Source organism: Molossus molossus, unplaced genomic scaffold (genome assembly GCF_014108415.1).
Source record: "Molossus molossus isolate mMolMol1 unplaced genomic scaffold, mMolMol1.p scaffold_m16_p_1, whole genome shotgun sequence".
NCBI classification, from domain to species: domain Eukaryota; kingdom Metazoa; phylum Chordata; class Mammalia; order Chiroptera; family Molossidae; genus Molossus; species Molossus molossus.
The window spans coordinates 121075851-121083230 of record NW_023425344.1 but is presented as its reverse complement, the minus strand read 5'-3'; the positions used below and the strand labels follow the sequence as shown (position 1 = coordinate 121083230).

The 7380-nt window shown below is 42.0% G+C and overlaps 1 long non-coding RNA gene across 1 annotated transcript; it reads left to right on the top strand.

Moving 5' to 3' along the window:
* The first annotated feature begins 687 nt into the window (after nucleotides 1-687).
* On the top strand, nucleotides 688-1716 carry LOC118624971. Its single transcript, XR_004958586.1, has 3 exons — nucleotides 688-708; nucleotides 827-922; nucleotides 1567-1716. It is a non-coding gene; the product is annotated as an uncharacterized LOC118624971 (long non-coding RNA).
* Nucleotides 1717-7380: the final 5664 nt, after the last annotated feature.

The following is a 7380-nucleotide window of genomic DNA, read 5'->3' as shown; positions in this document are numbered from 1 at the left end:
CTCCTAGCTGCCCAGACCTCCGATGACTGCCTTGCTGCCACTCGAGCCCTTCTCATTGAGTTAGGCAAACTTGGGTACCGGGTATCCATGAGAAAAGCCCAAATCTGTGTCAAGAAAGCCACCTACTTGGGTTACCATTTAGAGGAAGGGAAACGCACCTTATCCTCAGGAAGAATCCAAGCAATCCTTGGAATCCCAAGGCCAACCACCAAAAGGCAGGTACGAGAATTTCTAGGCGCGGTTGGATATTGCAGACTTTGGATTCTAGGGTTTGCAGAAATTGCAAGACCCCTCTATTCATGTACGGGGGGAAAGGAACCTGATTTAACTTGGACTGAAAGGGAAGAAGAGGCTTTTGAAAAACTTAAACAGGCGCTTGCCTCAGCCCCTGCCCTTGCCTTGCCAGATACCACCAAACCTTTCCAGCTTTTTGTTGCAGAACGCAAAGGCATAGCAAAAGGAGTCCTAACCCAGACTCTGGGACCATGGAAACGCCCAATTGCTTATCTCTCCAAACAGCTTGACCCTGTTGCTGCAGGCTGGCCGTCCTGCATGAGAGCAATAGCTGCAACTGCTCTCCTTGTCAAGGAGACGCAGAAGCTGACCTTAGGCCAGGACCTCCAAATCATCAGAGGCCACACCACTGAAGCCTTACTCAGGTCTCCTCCTGACAGATGGATTTCCAATGCTCGCCTCACTCAATATCAGGTACTATTGTTGAACCCACCACAGGTTACCTTCTCCAAGTCTACTGCCCTCAACCCGGCTACCTTACTCCCCAACGGGAATTGAGGAGAACTGCTCCATGATTGCCACTCGTTACTAGACTCCATAGAGGGAACCAGACCAGACCTCAAAGACGAGCAAATAGCCAACTCTGACCTCTATACTGATGGGAGCAGTTTCATCAGGATGGAACTCGGTATGCTGGGGCAGCAGTAGTCACCAATTTACAGGTAATCTGGGCTCAGGCCTTGCCCCACAGAACTTCTGCACAGAAAGCAGAACTGATTGCCCTGACACAGGCACTCAATTGGGCAAAAGGCAAGAGGGTCAACATCTACACTGACAGCCGCTATGCCTTTGCAACTGCTCATGTGCATGGAGCCCTATACCGAGAAAGGGGGCTCCTCACATCAGCTGGGAAAGAAATTAAAAATAGAGAAGAAATACTCAATCTCTTAGCAGCCATCTGGCAACCTAAGGCTGTGGCCATTGTTCACTGCAGAGGGCACAAAACCAAGCCTAGTCAGCCAAAAGAAGAAAATGACCTAGCAGACCGGACTGCTAAACAAATTGCCCTAACTGAGGTAAAACCTATAGAAATACTCCCTGCTCTTCCCTTTCGGGAATTGCCCTCCTCGCCATCCTACAATGAAGAGGAGCTCCACCTGGGAAGGAAGTTAAATTGTTCAACAGAAAAGGGGAACTGGCATCGGCTCCCCGATGGAAGACTACTTCTCCCCAAAGCCTTGGGAATTGCTCTCATTAGAGATCTCCACTATAGTACTCACCTAGGCACATCAAAATTAATTTCTCTAGTCAGTAGACACTTCTATATTCCAGATCTCAAGACTATAGCCATTTCGGAGGTTACCCGATGTTCTGCCAGTGCACAGGTAAATCCAGGGCCTCCCAGACCCCATGGACTTGGGGTCTGAATCAGAGGGCATGACCAGGTGAGCATTGGGAACTTGATTTTACTGAGATCTCAACCAGCAAATTTGGATTTAAGTACTTACTAGTTTTTGTTGACACCTACTCAGGATGGACTGAGGCTTTTGCCACAAGGCACGAGACTGCTAACATAGTTGCCAGACATCTCCTAATTGGGATCATTCCTAGATTTGGCCTGCCCTTAGTACTGGGGTCAGATAATGGGCCGGCTTTCATAGCCAAAATTTCCAAATTAATAGCAGAAGCTCTCAGAATAGGCTGGAAATTACATTGTGCCTATAGACCCCAAAGCTCAGGTGAGATAGAGAGAATGAATAGAACTCTTAAGGAGACTCTTACCAAACTTAAGATTGAAACCGGTGATAATTGGGTAAACCTCTTGCCATTTGCTCTGTTGCGCGCCCGATGCACCCCATATCTCAAGAAACTCAGCCTGGCTCACTGGAAAAACATGGGGGTTGAGACTATATCTCGCTGGATATGACATTGGTACTTTATTAACACCCACAGAGTCTCTAGAGAGCCGGAATAGGGCACCAGCTCCAGCTTTTGGGCCTCCTCAGGTGCCAATGCCACACCCCCTCAATTCCTTTAGCAGCTCGCTTCTAACCATGTTAGATTCTGTTTTCTCCCTCTTAAATAGTTCTCAACCTAACACCACCGAAGACTGCTGGCTCTGTGTAGATCCAGCACCACCCTACTATGTTGGTATTGGGGCAAATGCCACGGGTACTCTAGCCCCCATGAACCAAACTTTTAGTGACTCAGACTCACCTGGGGAAGGAACCCTTGCCAACTGTGCCCGAGCCGGCAAGCTCACCCTAGGAGATCTTCAAGGACAGGGGACCAGCTTCATCCTTGGAAACCTCAACCTCCAAACTTCGCCATACAAGGACAACTGCCTGACCAACACCTCTCTGTGAGCCGAAGGCTCAACCCCAAGGACCCTGATTGCACCCAGCGGGACTTGGTTTGCATGCTTATCAGGTATCCACCGTTGCATTAGCCCCGGGAACCATTCAGATCTTTGTGTTGTTATCTATATAGTTCCCCAGGTATACCTATATGCAGGGCCCACAGGTGCAGCCCATTTTCTAGCCTCAGACTATCATACTAGACTCCAGAAACGTGTTCCCATTCTGATCCCTGTACTGGTTACCCTGGGTATTGCCGGCTGCACTGCCCTAGGGGCGGCAGCCCTCATTAAGAATGACTTTGCCCTTCATGAGCTGTCAGCCACGTTCTCCCGCGATATCGAATTACTCCAGACCCAAGTCAAATACCTTGAAAAACAGGTTGACTCCCTAGCCGAAGTGGCCCTCCAAAATCGCAGAGGTCTAGATCTGCTCTTCCTCAAACAGGGAGGCCTCTGTGCTGCCCTAGGAGAGACCTGTTGTTTCTATGCTAACCACTCAGGTATCATCAGACAATCTATGCAAGAGCTGCAAAAGCGATTACGAGATAGAGAGAGAGAAGAACATACCTCTACCTCATGGTATGAGAGTATGTTCAATTGGTCTCCCTGGCTGACCACCCTCCTCACAGCTCTAGTGGGTCCGCTCCTCCTCTTATTCATAGCCTTAGCCTGCGGACCTATCATCCTTAACAGAATCACTGCATTTGTCAAGGAGCGGGTCCAATCAATTAAGCTTATGGTACTAGCCCAACAGCAATATTACCAACGCTTACCCCTAATCCATGACTAATATAAATCAAGGATTTGATTAATTCACCAGAAGAAGTGGGGAATGTTATAACTCAGTGCCATTGACCCAAACTCCCAGAGGCCTTCAAGACAACCAAAGGGGTTGTCAGTTTACTCATTTACTGAAGAACATTCTTCACTAGCTAATCCCTAAGTAAACACTAACCCTTGAGGAATCCTGGGGTCGGCGCCAGGGATAATCTATTGAAAACATCTTGACCTTTGAGATGTCTGGGAAACTGAGTAACAGGTAATTAACTAACTGCTAAATTCCGCTTCTGTAACATGCTTGCTTACACGTAGCAACCCCCCTCACAAAATCCTATAAAAAGGAGCCATTTTAGCTCTCCGCAGCCGCAGTTACTCTTGTGTGGGACACACTGCAGGCCTGTGGACTTAGCTCAATAAACTCCTTTTGTTAAACCCCATCTCGGCGTCTGAGTTTGGTCGATCTCCTGGGTTAAAACACTATAATTTTAATTCTTTAACATTTTTTGAGGCTTGTTTTATGTCCTAATATATGATTTATATCAGAGAATGTTCCATGTGCTTTTGAAAATTATATAGTTTTGCTATTTGGTGGGGTTTCTTAAATGTCTATTAGCCCTATTTAGTTTATTGTGTTGTTCACTTCTATTTTCTTGTTAATCTTCTAAATACTTGTTCTATCCATTTAATGTGGGATGTTAAAGTTCCTGACTATTATCGCTGAATTGTATAGTTATTCCTTCAATTCTGGTAGTTTTTGCTTAATGTATGTCATGCTCTAATTTCAGGCACATATATGCTTATAATTGTTAAGTCTTCCTGATGAATTGGCCCTTTTATCAGTATTAAATGCCCGTCTTTTTCTCTAATTACATGTTTTATTTATTTATTTCTATTCTTTTTTTAATTTTATTTTTGTTACAGATGTTTCTCCTTTTTTACCCCATTGACACCATCCTCCCCATTAACCCCACCCCACCCCCGGCTTTGTCATCCATGTTCATTGGTTATGCATACATGCATATAAGTTCTGTGGTTTATCACTTCCCTCCCCTTCCACCCCCTTTTCTGAGCATTGTCAGTCTGTACCCTACTTCCATGTTTCTGGGTCTACCCTATTCCTCAGACTGTTATGTTCATTATATTCCATAAATAAGTGAGATCATGTGGTATTTGTCTTTTTCTGTTTGACATGTTTCACTTAGGATAATACTTTCCAGGTCCCTCCATGTCGTCTCAAAGGATAAAAGATTTTTCTTTCTTACAGCTGCATAGTACTCCATTGTGTATATGTACCACAGCTTTATGATCCATTCATCTACTGATGGACACTTGGGCTGTTTCCAGATCTTAGCTGTTGTAACTAGTGCTGCTATGAACATGGGGGTACATATATTCTTTCTGATTGGTGTTTCAGGCTTCTTAGGGTATATTCCTAGAAGTGGAATCATTGGGTCAAATGGAAGTTCAATTTTTAATTTTTTGAGGTAACACCATATTGTTTTCCATAGTGGCTGCACCAGTCTGCATTCCCACCAGCAGTGTACTAGAGTCCCCTTTACTCCACACCCTCACCAACACTTGTCTGATGATTTGGTGATAGCAGGCATTCTGACAAGTGTGAGGTGATACCTCATAGTTGTTTTAATTTGCATCTCTCTGATGATTAGTGATGTTGAGCATTTCTTCATATGTCTCTTGGCCATTTGTATGTTCTGTTTGGAGAGGTGTCTATTCAACAAATCTGCCCATTTTTTTATTGGGTTCTTTGTCTTCCTTTTGTTGAGCTGTATGAGTACTCTATATATTTTGGAAATTAACCCCTTATCTGATGTATCATTGGCAATGATGTGCTCCCATACAGTGGGTTGCTTTTCCATTTTGGTAGTTGTTTCTTTTGATGTGCTGAAGCTTTTTAGTTTGATGTAGTCCCATGTGTTTATTTTCTCGTTTGTTTCTGTTGCCTTAGGTGATGTATCAGTAAAAATTCTGCTGTGTATGATGTCTGAAATTTTGTTACCTACATTTTCTTCTAAAATTTTTATGAATTCACGGGTCACATTTAAGTCTTTTATCCATTTTGAGTTTATTTTTGTGTATGGTGTAAGTTGATGGTCTAGTTTCATTTTTTTTGCATGTAGCTGTTCAATTTTCCTAACACCATTTATTAAAGAAGCTGTCTTTACTCCACTGTATGCTCTTGCCACCTTTGTCAAATATTAATTGAGCATGTTGCCTTGGGTCCATTTCTGGGTTCTCTATTCTTTTCCATTGGTCTATATGCCTGTTCTTGTGCCAGTACGAGGCTGTTTTGATTACAGTTGCTTTGTAGTATAACCTGATATCTGGTATTGTGATCCCACCTGCTTTGTCCTTCTTTTTCAAGATTGCTGTGGCTATTCAGGGTCTTTTTTGGTTCCATATGAACTTTTGAAGCATTTGTTCTAGTTCTGTGAAGTATGTCATTGGTATTTTGATGGGGATTGCATTGAATCTATAGATTGCTTTGGGTAATATGGACATTTTAATGATGTTAATTCTTCAATCCATGAACAAGGTATGTACTTTCACTTTTTTATATCTTCCTCTATTTCTTTTTTCAATGTCCTGTAGTTTTCTGCAAATAGATCCTTTATTTCTTTGGTTAAGTTTATTCCTAGGTATCTTAATTTTTTTTGCTGCAATAGTAAATAGGATTGTTGTTTTAGTTTCTCTTTCTGTGAGTTCATCATGGGTGTATAAGAATGCCATCGATTTCTTGACGTTAATTTTGTATCCTGCTACATTGCCAAATTCTAAGTCTAGTAGATTTTTGATGGAGTCTTTAGGGTTTTCTATGTATAATATTATGTCCTCTGCAAATAATGACAGTTTCACTTCCTCCTTTCCAATTTGCATCCCTTTTATTTTTTCTTCCTGTCTGAGTGCTGTGGCTAAGACTTGCAGTACTATGTTAATTGAAAGTGGTGAAAGTGGGCATCCCTGTCTTGTTCCTGTTCTTAAGGGAAATGTTTTTCATTTCTGCCCATTAAAGCATGATGCTGGCTGTAGGTCTTTCATATATGGCCTTTATTATCCCGAGATATGATCCCTCTATTTTCACATTGCTGAGGTTTTGTTTTTTTTTTTATCAGAAATGGATGCTGTATTTTGTCTAATGCTTTTTCAGCATCTATTGACATGATCATGTGGTTTTTATTCTTTATTTTGCTTATGTGGTGTATCACATTTATTGATTTGCAAATATTGTACAAGCCTTGCACCCCTGGGATAAATCCCATTTGGTCATGGTGAATAATTTTCTTGATGTATTGCTGGATCTGATTTGCTAGTATTTTGTTCAGAATTTTGGCATCTATGTTTATCACGGATATTGGCCTGTAGTTTTCTTTCTTTGTAGTGTCTTTTTCTGGTTTTGGAATTAGAATTATTCTGGCCTCATAATACGAGTTTGGAAGTCTTCCTTCGTCTTGAGTTTTTTGCAATAGTTTGAGGGGAATGGGTGTTAGTTCTTTTTTGAATGTTCAGTAAAACTCCCTCGTGAAGCCATCCGGGCCTGGGCTTTTGTTTGCTGGGAGAGTCTTGATTATCTCTTCACTTTTTTTGTTGTTATTGGTCTGTTCAAGTTTTCTATTTCTTCCCCGTCCAGTTTTGGGAGACTTGTGTTTCTAGAAATTTGTCCATTTCACTTATATTGTTGAATTTATTGCCATATAATTGTTCATAATAGCTGTTAATAATCTTTTGTATTTCTGTGGTGTCAGTTGTTACTTCTCCTCTTTCATTTCTGATTTTGTGTGTTTGGGTTCTCTCTCTTTGTTTCTTGGTGAGTCTAGCTAAGGGTCCATCAATCTTGTTTATCTTTTCGAAAAACCAGCTCTTTGTTCCATTGATCCTTTGAATTGTTTTTTTGGTCTCTATGTCATTTATTTCTGCCCTGATATTTACTATTTCCTTCCTTCTACTTGCTCTGGGGTTTTCTTTTTGTTTGCTTTTTAATTCTTTAAGTT